The 14769-nt window shown below is 42.1% G+C and overlaps 1 long non-coding RNA gene across 1 annotated transcript in view; it reads right to left on the bottom strand.

Annotated features, from left to right (window-relative positions):
• Positions 1–14769, bottom strand: part of LOC119567093 — a 244613-nt gene that overhangs the window by 117467 nt on the left and 112377 nt on the right. The window contains exon 4 of the long non-coding RNA XR_005226813.2: positions 3303–3516. This is a non-coding gene — a long non-coding RNA (uncharacterized LOC119567093). The remainder of the gene's footprint in view (positions 1–3302; positions 3517–14769) is intronic.

Genomic DNA, 14769 nt, shown 5'->3' with positions numbered 1-14769 from the left:
ATCAGGGAGCAAAACAAACAAAAGGAAGTATTTTTTCACATAATGCACAGTCAACCTGTGGAACTCCTTGCCAGAGGATGTTGTGAAGGCCAACACTATAACAGGGTTCAAAAAAGAACTAGATAAGTTCATGGAGCCAGGTTGGACAGGGATGGTGTCCCTAGCCTCTGTTTGCCAGAAGCTGAGAATGGGCAACAGGGGATGGATCACTTGATAACTACCCGTTCTGTTCATTCCCTCTGGGGCACCTGGCATTGGCTACTGTCGGAAGACAGGATACTGGACTAGATGGACCTTTGGTCTGACCCAGTATGGCTTTTCTTAGGTTCCTATGAGTACAGGGACTACAAGTATGCCCAACTGCTGTGTAGGGCACAATGCGGTGAATGAGGAGGCACATATGGGCACAAGCTGACCCTGTATTAAATAGGATGTAAATGACTTGCCAGTTCCCTCATTATACGGAGTTTTCTTTGGAAAATACTGATTGTGTCCGGACAAGGGAAAAAATCCCTCCTTGCTTTCAGCTGCTGCCATATTTATTTTTAGGTACAGTGTATAATGCTGAAAGTTGGCTGCTTGAAATACTTAGTCAGAACTGACTGGAAATCTTGAGCAATTGCTCCCAAGAGCTACTCCTCAAGAGCTGTTTAGATGAGAAACGTGTCAGAAAGCGTACATCCTGTGACTATATATTATTAGAAAATGATCAGAAGGAAGAGATTATAGTGATGCACGCCACTCTTCCTGCATTGTGCCAGTTCTCAAAGCCAGAAGGATTACCGAGTCCACAAAATACCCCCCACCACGCAGAAATTGATGGGACAATTATTTAATGCTCACAAAGTTTGGTTAAAGTGGTTTATAAAAAGCTGGCCTCCCAAATGGTAGTAGGAAAACCAGAGTTACGGAAGCCAAGGGAGAATAAGATTTAATTATTTAATGGCCACAAACATTTTTTCTCCACGTTCCATGGCATATAGAACAATGAGAAGGGAATCAATCATCAGGAAATTTCAGGCAGTGGCTATGTTGTTTATTTTATGCTCCAAAATGGCAAGCACATGCTGGCACAGTAGAAAAAAAACCACAATGTATTTATAATTGTGGTGAAGATTTCGCAGTTATGCTTTTGGGGCTTGTTTTGGTGGGTACAGTCTGGCTTAACAGTAGGCCCAGCTGTGACTTTGCCCTGAGTAAGGGATAGCACCTTGCAGTGCCACTGGTATAGAAAGGATGGCAGACTGTGACTCAGTCACAATCTTCCTTCTAGCTTTCCACATGCTTTGAGTGAGAAGCACCTTGCACCAGTTCTATACCTTATGCCCATCCCCTCCCTTTTAAGCCCTAATGCGGCCACACAAGCCAAGCCACTATCTGGCCCAGTATTGTAATGAAAATACAAGTTATTTTCGTTTCAGAGTGATGGATGCGTATGCTTTATTAATAGTACTTCTGAGTTATTGTCATTTGAAATCTGTTTGAAGAGCATGGTGGTGCAGAATCTGATGAGAGTCAAAATAAATTTAGAATGTATGCCTCTCAGGGCAGGGACTCCATCTTTCAAACTGCCTGCAAAATGTCATGGAAACCACAATACATTGTGACGGGGCAAGGCCAGATGGCTGTAGAAAAGTAGTGGGAGATAGATATATTAGCTCCAGGCTAAACAAATCCCTGGTACCAGGTTAAGTGAAATGGAAGCTGCTCCAGGTCAATTAAGACACCTGAGGCCAATTAAGAACTTTCCAGAAGGCAGGCAGAATGCTAGGTTGATTGGGACACCTGAAGCCAATCGGGGCTCACTGAAACTAGTTAAAAGCCTCCCAGTCAGTCAGGTGAGAGTGCATGTCAGGAGCTGTGGGAGGAAGTTGCGCTGTTGGAGAGGCTGAGTAGTACACACCATATCAGGCACAAGGAAGGAGACCCTGAGGTAAGGGTGAAGTGGAGCTTGAGGAAATGAGGGCTGCTGTGGGGGAAGTAGCCCAGGGAATTGTACATGTCATGTTTCTAAAAGGTCAGCTACCATAGCTGATACTATTAGGGTCCCTGGGCTGGAGCCCGGAGTAGAGAGTGGGCTCAGGCTCCCCCCTCCCCACCTTTGCCCCCTGATTAATCACTGAGACTGGGAGACAACAGAGACTGTGCAAGGAAGGATAACATCTCCTCACCTCCCTTGCTGGCTTATGATGAAAATGGCTCAGTAGACTGTGACCCTTGTCTCTAGAGAAAGAAGGGTTACATGGAGGGTCGCAGTGAGCCTCTGAGGCTAGCGAAATCCGCCAGGAAATGCGGGACCCACGGAGGCAAGGACAGAGCTTTGTCACAACATATGAAGTATAATAAATTGGACGATAGTCATGAAGCAGTGTCCAGAGAGATACATGGTAAATTCTGTCTGCCACCACTTCTGCTTCTAAGAAATAAAGTGGTAGATGACTCAAGACAGGGATTTCTTTCGAGATCTGTACAGAATGGACCTCTATGCATATAGTATAGCCTGTGAGGCATAAAAGCTGAAGAAGTTGCAGAATGGAAGTTGCTCAAGCAGCATGCACTGGTGGATAGGGTACTAGACAGAGAATCAGGAGAGCTGGATTCTGTTCTCTCTCTGCCAATGACTTGCTGGGCAAGCGACTACCCTGTGCCTCAGATTCCTCATCAGTGAAATGGGATAATGATATTGCTCCGCTCTGTAGAGCAGTAGAACATCCAGAGATAGTAAATACAAAGCTTTATCACTATTAACTCACTAGTAACTCCACATACCATCTACAAGAACATAAGTTATTCCATCTAAGGTCAGCATCAGCTTCTGCCCACAAAATACTCTTTATAGTCAGCCTTCTTTAGATGCTATAATATAGTTTAAAGTCTGTAATGCCTCATCACACCCACTTTGTTCAATCCCATTCCTTTTCAGCAGATCTCACAATCCAAATGTGGATTTGGAGGTCCACCCTTTTTGGGGGATGGTCTCATACCAGCAGAGCAAAACTTTGGTACAGAAGTTACTGTCAAGCCTTTACATGTGTGCCTGACGGTATTGTATTCAGTAAAACAGGGCATTTAATCGTGTGTCAGACAGAAAAGATGCAATTCTGTTCTGAGCTAGGAAAATGGCTCAATGTGGTACCTACATTTCCACAGCTTCCTCCTAACACAGAATAAGAACAAGACTTATTGGTAGTGATAAGCTTCTGTATTTTATACCCATATCACTCTCACTAGAGTCTTCTCCCCCCGTATCAGCCATACAAGGTGAAATAAAAGTGCCAATTTACCCTGGGAAATGTAGGTACCTGTAATCTGGAGATGGGAAGGTGGAGGAAAGGGTGAGTGGGTCCCAAAGACTTGCAGCTGCTGTTTAAATTTGCAGGGGTGAAGTTACCACTCAGGAAAGGTGTCGGAATTACAGCATTGGAGAAGTCCCTTACTTATTCAGAAACAAAAGTACAGAACAGCCAGCTTTGCCGTCATCTCACCAGTGCTTTATCCTTGTTCTGAAGAGACTTCCTGTGGGGATGAGAGAGTAGGTTAGTCTACTTGTCCCCTGGTCTCTCTGCTGAGATTGCCAAGATGTGTGTCAGCTGTGGTGTGGACATTTTACTGTGAACTGGAAAGAGAACACTAAACTCATTTCACACTGAACACCAATCAGCCATCAGATACGTTTTGGTCACTCCCAACCTAGAGTAAATCTGAACCTATGATTTAGAGGTGAAAGGCTCCATAATCTCATTACCAATCCTGTGACCATCTTAATGAAATATATTTTAAAATATTGGAATCCTTCTAGTTTTCATCCTTAAACAAGTTAAAGAAATATACAGATATAATGCTCTTGCCTTGATGCTTATTTTAGAAAAAGGCTTTTCTTTTAAATACACAAGATTTCCCTGTCAGATTAGTATGTCAAAAACTCTAAATTTTATTAAATGTATTGTTTCATATTTTGCCATAATCTTTTCTGATAATATAGGAAATTACCCAAACAACAACCCTGATCTTAGGGCTCATCTGAGCTGCACTTGACACCATTTTGCATCCCCCCAATCCTCAGCCTCTTTCAGACCATAGTGCAATTTAGAGCAGCCTTGGGGCTACTCTAATTTATGCCTGGCTGCAACAGGACTCAAGGGGCTTATCCAAAAGCTGGAGGTTTGCTAGAGCACTGTAATGCTTTAGCAACCTGCCATCGCTCTGGCATGCCTCCCAGCTTGCGCCTCTCCCCCCTCCGATATCATGCCAGAAGCTGAGAGAGAATCTTCAGATAGCTTTTTAAGATGGCATTACTGAAGCAGTGCAAAGGGGCTGGAACAGGTCTGAGGATCTGGCCCTATTTCAGGTTATAGACATTTTAAAAATTGTGATGTTTTATCCATTGTATCAGTTTAGTTACAGCTAAGCCTAACCCAAACACTCTACTCTGAACTCCAAAAGATTGGTTCTTTGCAGTTCTGGCCTATTTGCAATAGCAGCCTATACAGTTTTTATTTATGGTATTTACAAATTGGAGACTTGGCAGGCAGTACATTTTAAAGTTGTTTTTCTCCTCTGATCTGCATGATTTTCTGTAAGCAGGCTAGACACAGGATAGACGCATCGATTTCTCTTTTCAATCTGTGCCATGTAAATAAAGTGTATTTGTGACATTTTGATTTTATACACATATTGTTTTTGGCATTTATTTGAGTGTGTTGGGGGAGGCTTTGCCTTGCTTTGCTGTTGCACTGGACTGGCTCATTATCATGGCTCTGATCTGCAGCCAGGCACCCAGAAGTCTGTTTATAGAATGTGGTAACCATTGGGAAGGGTGTGACCCCGACTGTAATTTACAGGAACTGTAATTTACTCTAGTCATTTTCTATAATGATGCCTGTAATAGAACCCATTGAAACAGTGACAGACTTAGCATCAAAATTACCACTATTGACATTACTAGCTCACTGCAGCCAGGTTTAATAAGGTTAGCATCAGGACACAGCGTCAATTCACTGCGTTTTTCTTTGGATGTGGACTGTGTTGTCCGCAATGACACATTAGCCAGTTAAAGTTACACTTGTCACCACAGTGGGGAGCCATTATCCTTTTGGAGGGAAGAACGTTTAATTCAATGTAGATAGAAACAACATTGTTTTCCTGCCAATGTGGGTGAGACTGAAAGCATGAACAATAATTAGATACATGCCAGCTGCGCTGTTGATGGATCATTTGTGGATGCTCGTGCATGGAAACAATTATTTAGGGATTTCCACTGTGAAGCTATTCCCCAGTGCTGGCCCGTATGACTCTTAGGTTCTGATTCATTTCCTTCTTAGGAGTTGTGTAACCAAAGATTTTAAGACTCAAAACAGATACAAATGTGTAAGCAGAAGCAGCCACCAAATTTCTGTCTGATTTTAATTCATTTCTTTTTTTCTGAAGTAGCTGAGACGAAGACCATATTTATTTTATGTGGATTGAAGAGAGCAAAGCATTTCTTAATGTTAATTAATCTACTTTTTTTAAAAAAAGCACTTAAAGACACATGCCGTGGCCTTGAGAATATATAAAATCTGCATTTTTTCTTGTGAACACAGCAGCTCAGTGGTTTCCTGGAATTCACCGTTGAACTAGAAGGGACTTTTTGGTTAACAGGACACAGTGTAATTGGATATTTTATTATAGTTAACATTTTCAAGCACATGAACACATTTAGGCCCTTAGTCACCTTGCCTACTAAAGAAAAAAAGATGAAAGCAATCTAAACTCACTGACCTTACAACCCTTACCAACACAGAGAGTCTTAATTGAGTAAGGCTTCCAGACTTGGACCTTAATCTTTTATATTGTATCCAGTGCATATATTCTTTAAAATATAGATGCCTAATCTTAACTGGTAGCCTCAACTCTTTGAAAAATCTATATGGCGTAGTTAATGTAAGCACACAGCCCAAAAATATTCAGATTATCTAACATGGGTTTGCATGCGGATCAGTATTAGGCCTTTAAATTATAAATGGTTAAGGCCTATGTCTGAATATTTAATAGGGTCATAACCTGGTAGTCTCCCTTCAATTTTTCCATTTGATGGTTTAGGCTTTGTCTGACTAGATTAGCTACACAGAGAAAGGGAGGCTTGGCTGAAATAATAAAGGATTAAATGATGCACATATCCTGCAAATAAAGGGCAATATAAAAGCAGTTTATGCCAGTGACTTGATTTATCTTTGGGTTTTATACTGCCATGCATCACTGTGGTATCTGAACACCTTCCATGCAGAATCAATAGCAGTAGTGAAATCTGGTATTCACACCCTACTTATCAATGGTGAAGTTGAGAAAATATAGATTTTCTAGTTGCATTATTCATTCTGGGATATCACCAGGACCAAATGGATTGAATACAGGTATAGCCAGTGGAATGCTGAGACTATACAGCAAGGGAAGAATATTATTGGACAGACAGATTTTGTCCAAGAAACCAATGACATGGAATGGTAAACAGTGAGTTGATAATCTGTTCAATGGATGATGTTCTCTTCTGAGAAAACTGTACTGAATATGCTATGACGCAGGCAGTTGCTCAGTCTAGCCTGTATAGCTAGTGGAGATGGTGTCCTCCAAATCAGACTGTTACAGGCAAAGCCTTGCTCTTTGGTGAGGTCAAATGTTGTATTTGCTTTTTTAGAAATGCCTCAAACTGGCAGCCTCCTTAATCCCAAAGAAACAATTTTATCACTTACTCAGGGGGAGAAGGGAAAAGGGGAGATAATTGCAGGCTGGAACGGTTATGGAATAACTGCTTAAACACAGGCATCCAGCAAACCAGAAATCACCTAACCAATAAGGTGACACAAAATTGCAAAGATCTTATCATAGCACAGGATTGTTGGTCAGCACAGTTTTCATGCCAGTAGATGAGAACAATTAAAGGATCAGTCAGTGTTTACATTATTGATAACTGTTTAAACAGCTGAAGCTGTTTGCCAGGAAACTTGACTCTTCGGATGCGGATGCTGGCTCTGTTTGAAAGAGCTCTTAAGGTACAACTAGCCACGTTCTTCCAATGTTTGTAGAATCCTGAACTTGAGGACTTGGGAAGTGGAATCACTGACTTTTTTTCCCCCAGTTGGTTAGAGTTTCTATTATGAAATCAATCCACCATGAAGTGAACGTGCTTGTCCTCAAACTGAGCTCTACCTCTGCATTAACGAAAGTCTGAAGAAGCAATTATCCTCAGCACACCCTAAACAACTAAAAGCTATGGTTCCAAACCTGAAGTCCTCAATGGGAGTTTTGCTTGAGTGAGGACTATGGAAACACCGAGTAAGGACCATAGGTTCTGGCACTATATAAATGTATAAAAAATGAACTGCGTAATATTTATGGACAAATTTATAAGATGCCTCGAGAGCTACATGCAAATTACATACTGTAGTTAAAATTCATATCTTAGCCTCTCGCAGAGCTACATTTGTGCATGTAAGTCAGGAGCTGCACATGAAATGAATATTTTATACAGATGTATCTGAACTCTGATGTGATGGGTTTGGTCATAAAAACTCCCTCAAGACTGTCACTAGATGTGCTGAGATACCACTGAGAACAAACCCCTCTGCCAGAGAAGGCTTCCTTCCACTCCCATCTTGATGAGCTAAACACACCAGTCGGCTACAGCACAGACCAAGAGGTTGGGTCATGCCCTGCTGCAGTTCACAGAAACTAAGGTTCACTTAGCCCAGGGGCTTCTCAGTTAAGAGGGACTTTCCCAGCACCCAGTATTCTTTCTTTCTGGGAGCCTAAACCCCAAATGAATCCGTTTTTACCCTGTACAAGTTTTATACAGAGTAAACTCATAAATTGTCCGACTTCTATAACACTGATAGAGAGATATGCACAATTGTTTGCTCCCCCAGGTATTAATTACTTACTCTGGGTTAATTAATAAGCAAAAAATGATTTTATTAAGTATAAAAAGTAGGATTTAAGTGGTTCCAAATAATAACAGACAGAACAAAGTAAGTTACTAAGCAAAATAGAACAACACACACAAGTCTAAGCCTAATACAGTAGGAAACTGAATACAGGTAAATCTCACCCTCAGAGATGTTCCAGTAAGCTTCTTTCACAGACTAGATACCTTCCTAGTCTGGGCCCAATCCTCTTCAGACCAACATAGTGGTTTATGGCCTGGGTCCAGCAATCACTCACACCCCCATAGTTGCAATCCTATGTTCCAGTTTCTTTCAGGCATCTCTTGAGCCAGCTGAAGACAAAATGGAGAAGATTCCAGGGCCTTTATATTCTCTCTCTTGTGGGCGGAAACCCCTTTGTTCTTCTGTGCAAAATCACAGCAACAAGATGGAGTTTGTAGCTACCTGGGCAAGTCACATGTCCATGAATGAGTCAGCTTTTTGCATTTGCATTCAGCTTTTTGCCATTGTTTACATGTTCGTTTGAATGTTCCCAGGAAAGCTCAGATGTGGATTGGCGTCTCCCAAAGTCCATTGTCAGTTAAGTGTTTCTCGATTGGGCACTTACTCAAGAAGTCCGTTCTCAAGAAGCTAACCAAATGCTTCACTGATGCTACTTAGAATCAAACACATTGAGATACAAGTACATAGCCAATATTCATAACTTCAAATACAAAAATGATACACACATACAGACAGCATAATAACAACCAGCAAATTACAGCCTTTTCATAGACACCTTACTTGACCTCCTTTGTCCAAGATTTGGTGCAACTATAGGACCTTGGTTGCAACAATGATCTATATGGTCACAGTTCATGTCAGTAATGTCACATCTGGCTTTAAGCAAGGTTTGAAATGTCTGCATCAGATTTAAATTGGAATCTTGTGGATTGAGCTCATCTCTAGTATTCAAGTACCTAAGTAATTGTCTGCACATTTTACTCTTCTCTGATACCTACCTGTATTATTGTCTCCTCCTGATTGCATCTGAACTGGAGTCTTGATTCTACAATAGGCTCCATATGGACACAGGGGTCTGCCTACATGGAGCTCATTGCAGGATTGAGGTCTTAAATTGTAAACTCTTTAGATACAAGAACTTGCCTTTGCCTGTAATCTACAATACTATGCAAAGTGTGATGCTATACAAGTTAACAATAATACCACTGCCTGATTTCAATATTCAAATATGGAGCAGGTCTAAGTGCGTGTGTAACGCCAATAGGCAGGATCATGGAGCTTAGTGCATGAGCCTCTACAGCAGGGGTGGGCAAACCTTTTGGCCTGAAGGCCATATCTGGGTGGGGAAATTGCATGCAGGGCCATGAATGTAGGGCTGGGGCAGGAGGTTGGGGTGCGGGAGGGAGTGCAAGGTGTGGGAGGGGGTGCGGTGTGCAGTAAGGGGCTCAGGGTGCAGAAGGTAGTGCAAAGTGCGGGAGGGAGCTCAGGACAGGGGTGCAGGGAGGAGTGCGGCATGTGGGAGGGGGCTCAGAGCGAGGGTTGGGGGCTTAGGGCAGGGTGTTGAGGTGCAGGAAGGGTGTGGCAGGGGGCTTGGGGCAGGGGGTTGGAGTGCAGGAGGGTGCAGGGGGTTCAGGGCAGGGGGTTGGGGTGCAGGAGGGTGCAGGGGGTTCAGGGCAGGGGGTTGGGGTGCAGAAGGGGTGAGGCAGGGGGCTCAGGGCAGGGGGCTAGAGTGCGAGGTCCAGGAGGAGTTCGGGGTATGGGCTCCAGCCCAGCACTGCTTACCTGGAGCGGCTCTGGGGTGGTAGCGGTGTGCAGCGGGGTTAGGGCAGGCTCCCTACCTGCCCTGACTCCATGTTGTTCCCAGAAGGGGCCGGCACCACGTCCCCGTGGCCCCTGGGGGCGGCACGGGGGGGGGCAGAGGGCTCCGCACGCTGTCCTCACCTGTGGATACCTCCCCCGAAGCTCCCATTGGCTGTGGTTCCCCGTTCCTGGCCAATGGGAGCTGCGGGGGGTGGTGCCTGCAGACGAGGGCAGTGCACGGAGCCCTCTCCCCCCTCCCCGGGGCTGCAGGGACGTGGTGCCGGCCGCTTCCTGGAGTAGTGCGGGGCCCGCGACGCCATGGGGGTGCCGACCCCTGCTCTACAGCATGAGCTAAAAGCCAACTGGCTGTTAGCTAAGGCTGTAGAGCAGACTCATTTTATCTCTAAGTGGTCTCGATGCCACTAGATGGGACAGAACACCACACCCAGGAGGTGTGTGGGTTACAATGCTCACATTTTATGGGTGCCTTTATAGAAGTCCTGTAAAAATATGACCTTTTAAGTACATATATTTAAAAATTACTGTAACAGATTATTTTAAAATCAATCACTTTCTGCTCAAGCTGGTTGAAATTTTCATTGAGAAACAAGACAAAAGAGACAAAAAAGAGCAGAGAATAAAAAAAGTGAAAGTTTTGAATATCTACCTGAACAAAGTGAAAAGAATAGATGAAAAGCAGATATCTGAGGCAGTTGTGTGAACTAAACAATGATCAGGCCAGAAAAGAGATAATAAAGAAATAACATCACCAATGACATGCTTTTTGAGCACTATTCCTATATTATTGGTAGTAGTATGATTTTTAGTTTCAAGTTGCACTCAAACCTATAGTGGTCTGATCTCCCTTCCCACCAGCATGCGCAATTTAACGTTGTGATATTAATAGGTGTTGTGTGAGAAAACAAATCAAGGATGTTTTCCTAAAAAAATATGCTCTAGGAATTATTTTGAGGAAGCTTATGGCCCGTGTTATTACACAGAAGGTCAGAGTAGACGGTCACAATAGTCCCTTCTGGCCTTGGAATCTATGAAAGATTAAAATAAAACCTTCATCCTTTAAAATGACTTTACTTGATGGAACAGAATTAACTTGATACAGTCATCGAATATGTACAATGTCCACAGCTAAAATTCTTGGTTGTGTTGTTTACCAGCTGAAGGGCTACTTTAAAAAAACCCTGTGTTTAGTTAGCAAAATTGAATATATCTGGAATATTCTCAGTGAACAAATATTTGTAAAGTTACAGATAATTAAGAGTGCCAGGGACAGAAGACTGACTGGAGAGGTTCTAGGATGAAATTGGAGGAGAGAAACTCCAGGAGTGCATAGATGAGCTTAGAGACGAAAGGGAGAAAGTAGACAGATCAGTAGCTGAAGAGGCAAGTGGGGTCCAGCATGACTTTTTTAAAATGGGGGAGACTAACATGTTTGTATGCTCAGGGGAAAGAGTCAAAGGAGAATGAGAGGTTAAGGAGACCAATAAGGGCAGGCAGCAGGGAGATCAGAGGATGGGATGGAATGGGGTCACTTGGGCAAATGGAGGGGCTAGAGGAAGAAAGGAGACTAGAAGTTTCTGCATCTGTGACGGGGAGGAGGAGAGAGACTTTTGTACATTTCCTTGACACCTCCTGCCTCCGTTATTACTATTATTTTTATTATTTAAAGCTTTTCAGCTTCATGGCATTCTCTGTTTAGTAGCAACTCCTCTTTCTTTAGGACTGTAACATCCAGTTGAGTTTGCCCCACTTCCAAGCTAAAAAATACCCACACCTTAGGACCTCTGAAACCTCAGACAATACAGTGTCCTGACAACAGTAGTAGCAGATATTAATTTTGATGTTGGACAGTTGTGTGTACATAGAAGTCACCCTAATAAGTGCGATATAATTTTGGGAACTTAGGTTTTCTGGCTTATATGTGGTTTATAAAAGATTATTTAAACGATGCTTTTAAATATCTTAACACATTACAAGTAAACTGGATTTTATTAAGAAAATGGCAGCACAAACCTATTTAATGGCCTGATCTTGCAGACATGCACAGTGCATAGCTCCAGTAAAGTCAATAAGATGGCTTGTAAGCTTAAAGTTAATCAGGTATGTGGGCATTTGCAAGATCGTGTCTTATATTACAAAATGTGCTTTCTGCGCATGATGTTTATTTTAAAGAGCCCTGAAGATTAGAATTCCAGTTTGGAATATGCAATATAAGACAGCCAATGAAAAAAACCACAACACTGCATAGAATGAGAGCTACAAATATTTTAGCTGTTGCAATGCTCTTGACTCTTGGTTGACGAGAAACGAAGAGGAGGCCCTGTAACAACTACTAAACTGTGGTATTAATTAACCCTTTCAGATCAATGTACCTTTTTTTTTTTTTGACATGATCACTGTTTTTTCTAAAGTGAATTTAATTGAGTCCTCTGAAAGATGCACTGGAAAATGCGATATTATTCTACTAGAATGGCAAGATTTGGACCCTACAGAATACCAAGAGCACAGATATTGTGACACTGGGGAGGTAGCATGGTCTTTTTCTTATGTATTTGTTTAGTACCTAACACAAGAGGATTCCCTGCTACATGGCTCAGGCGTCTACTTGCTATCATGATACAAACAATAAATAAATAAATACCAAACCAACCACCACCAATAGTATGCGAGACTGTGGCTCAGGAGACCTGGGTTCTATCCCCAGTGCTACCGCTGACCTGCTGTGTGACCTTAGGTAAGTCACTTCACCTTTTTGTGCCTCTGGTTGCCCTCCTACCCTGTGTTACTCTTGTACTCTTCTGGGTGGAGAAAGTCCCCATCTTGGGGCTGCTAAGTGCTACTGGAATACAAGTGAGAAACACTAATAATGGAAAGTTACACAGGCCCATCAGCACACCTCCAGTCTTGATGGGAAGGGACTATTTCTAGGAGAAAGGCAGCATCATTGAGACTGCAGGCACAGTCAGTCTTCTGGTGATTGCTAAAATTTCCAGGGGAGACAAACCCAGACAGTTTATATGATGCTGATGTTCAAGAAACTGAAGTTTCAACTCATTTTACATAGGTCAAACAGGCCTCAGGCTGCAGCCTCATACTGGATTCAAACCAATGATCTAAAAATGAAAGGCTCCATGTAACATTCTTTTATCAGTCCCCTGAGCCATCCTGTCTCCTCTGTACTATTTATTGGTTATGAAACACATACTTAGAAATTTAGAGCCTCACTGCAAAATATAATCTAGGGAGCTGAAAACATGTCATCTCTAATGACTCCCACCTCTACCCTACTTTATTAGAATAATTCATTCACAATAGAGGCAGCCAGAGTTACAAAGTAGATTTAGGTCACATTTTTATTTTTTTTTTCAAAATCTGAGTTTCAAACCTTGAAATGATTTCTGAGCTGGAAAACACTAACAAGAGAAGTAACAGACCGAAAGTGGGGCTGCCATATGGAAATGTTACGCTTGCCATCAGTGCTGAGTGTAGTGCTAGTGCAGCAAAATATACAACTCTAGTGTATGCTAGTTGCACATTCTCTCAGACACCTGGCCAAACAGAGAGTAGCCATATGACAATCTTTTAAGGTATCCTATTTTGTCACGGAAGCAATCCTTCCCTCATTTAATGGGAAGTATGATCATCTTCATTCCTGCTTAAGAGCAAGGAAGAGAAAATGGAAAGAAGTCATTAGCTTTTCCCCCCTTGAGAACCTACAAAACAATTAGAAAAAGACTTATTGCAACAGAAATGTTCTTTGTTTTCTCTAAACAGTAAGATGCCCTACACAATTGTCTTCATGTAATGTTTTAAGATCTCTGGCAACTCTTATTAAATTACAGGAATCTCTGCATAACATTTCATAGTCATTTGTTAAATGTCTCTTTGGCAGTTATACTGCAATACATCACTCTCAGATGTTAAAGACATGCAGTATTATCCAGCTATAAGACAACTTGTCACATGCATTTTCCCTCTATCGTGTGCAATCTAGCAATGTTGCTTGCTGCACTTCAGATGCCAACATGCATTATAACTGGCAGGAAATGATTGATTAGCAAAGGACATGTTAACTCACTAAATCCAGGCTTGGAGTTCTGCATGTAATCTAATTCAAATGAAGGCCATCCCCAATTCTCAGATTTGAAACAGGGATAAATGCCAGATTCTTTCCAGATGTTTTTGAATATCAGTGTCATTGTCAATCAAGTGTAGAAAAATTTCAGCTATAATGTAAAGAAAATAAAGAATTCTTGTATTTCAGTCTGTCAGGTACAGATTTATGGGTTGTCCAACTAATATAGTATTTGTTCTAATATTTCTTTTATCCCAGCTTTGACAAATTCCACTTACTCATGCCTCAGAGCAAGCAATTATTTTTGGACAGGTGAGTGAAATATTATTAGCTCTTACATTCTCAATCAACACTCAAAGTAAATGTCAGGCAAAGTAGACTTTGTATCTGGGCTGGTAAATGTTCATTTCAATTTTGCAAGGCTGTGTCAGCCCCACTTAGCTCACATAACCGATTCCATATAGAAAGTGGTGAGACGCATTAGACTAAATAATGTAACTTAGCTAATTTCCATTATTAATGTAGAAAAACATAAAATAAATAATTTTAGCACATCACAGGATCATTCACTCCACTGTATCCTAAAGGTCTTAGGGCTTGATCCAAAGTCCACTGCAGTTAATGGAAGTATTTCCATTGACTGGTGGGCTCTGGATCAGGCACTTGATGTACCATATTTACCTCTGGACCAAGGCCCTGGGAAATAATAAACGTATGGCAACATCCAAAGGAAGAGAGACATGATTTTCCACTTTAATTTTGATTTGATTGTTCTGTCTTTCTTTATGGCCAGCTGGATGCTCTCTGACCAGCATCCAAAGCATTCTTATGCATTCATGGTGACTTCAGCACTAGCACGTTACAACGCCTAAAAGGGTAGAGCAAATTTTTTCACCTCCTATCTGAGTGGAGTTGGTCAAGTGGCAACATTCTTAGCGTCTCTGGCCTGGTGAC

This window comes from Chelonia mydas, chromosome 9 (genome assembly GCF_015237465.2).
Source record: "Chelonia mydas isolate rCheMyd1 chromosome 9, rCheMyd1.pri.v2, whole genome shotgun sequence".
Classification (NCBI taxonomy): domain Eukaryota; kingdom Metazoa; phylum Chordata; order Testudines; family Cheloniidae; genus Chelonia; species Chelonia mydas.
The sequence above is the reverse complement of the archived record's forward strand: the minus strand, read 5'-3'. Positions and strand labels throughout refer to the sequence as shown.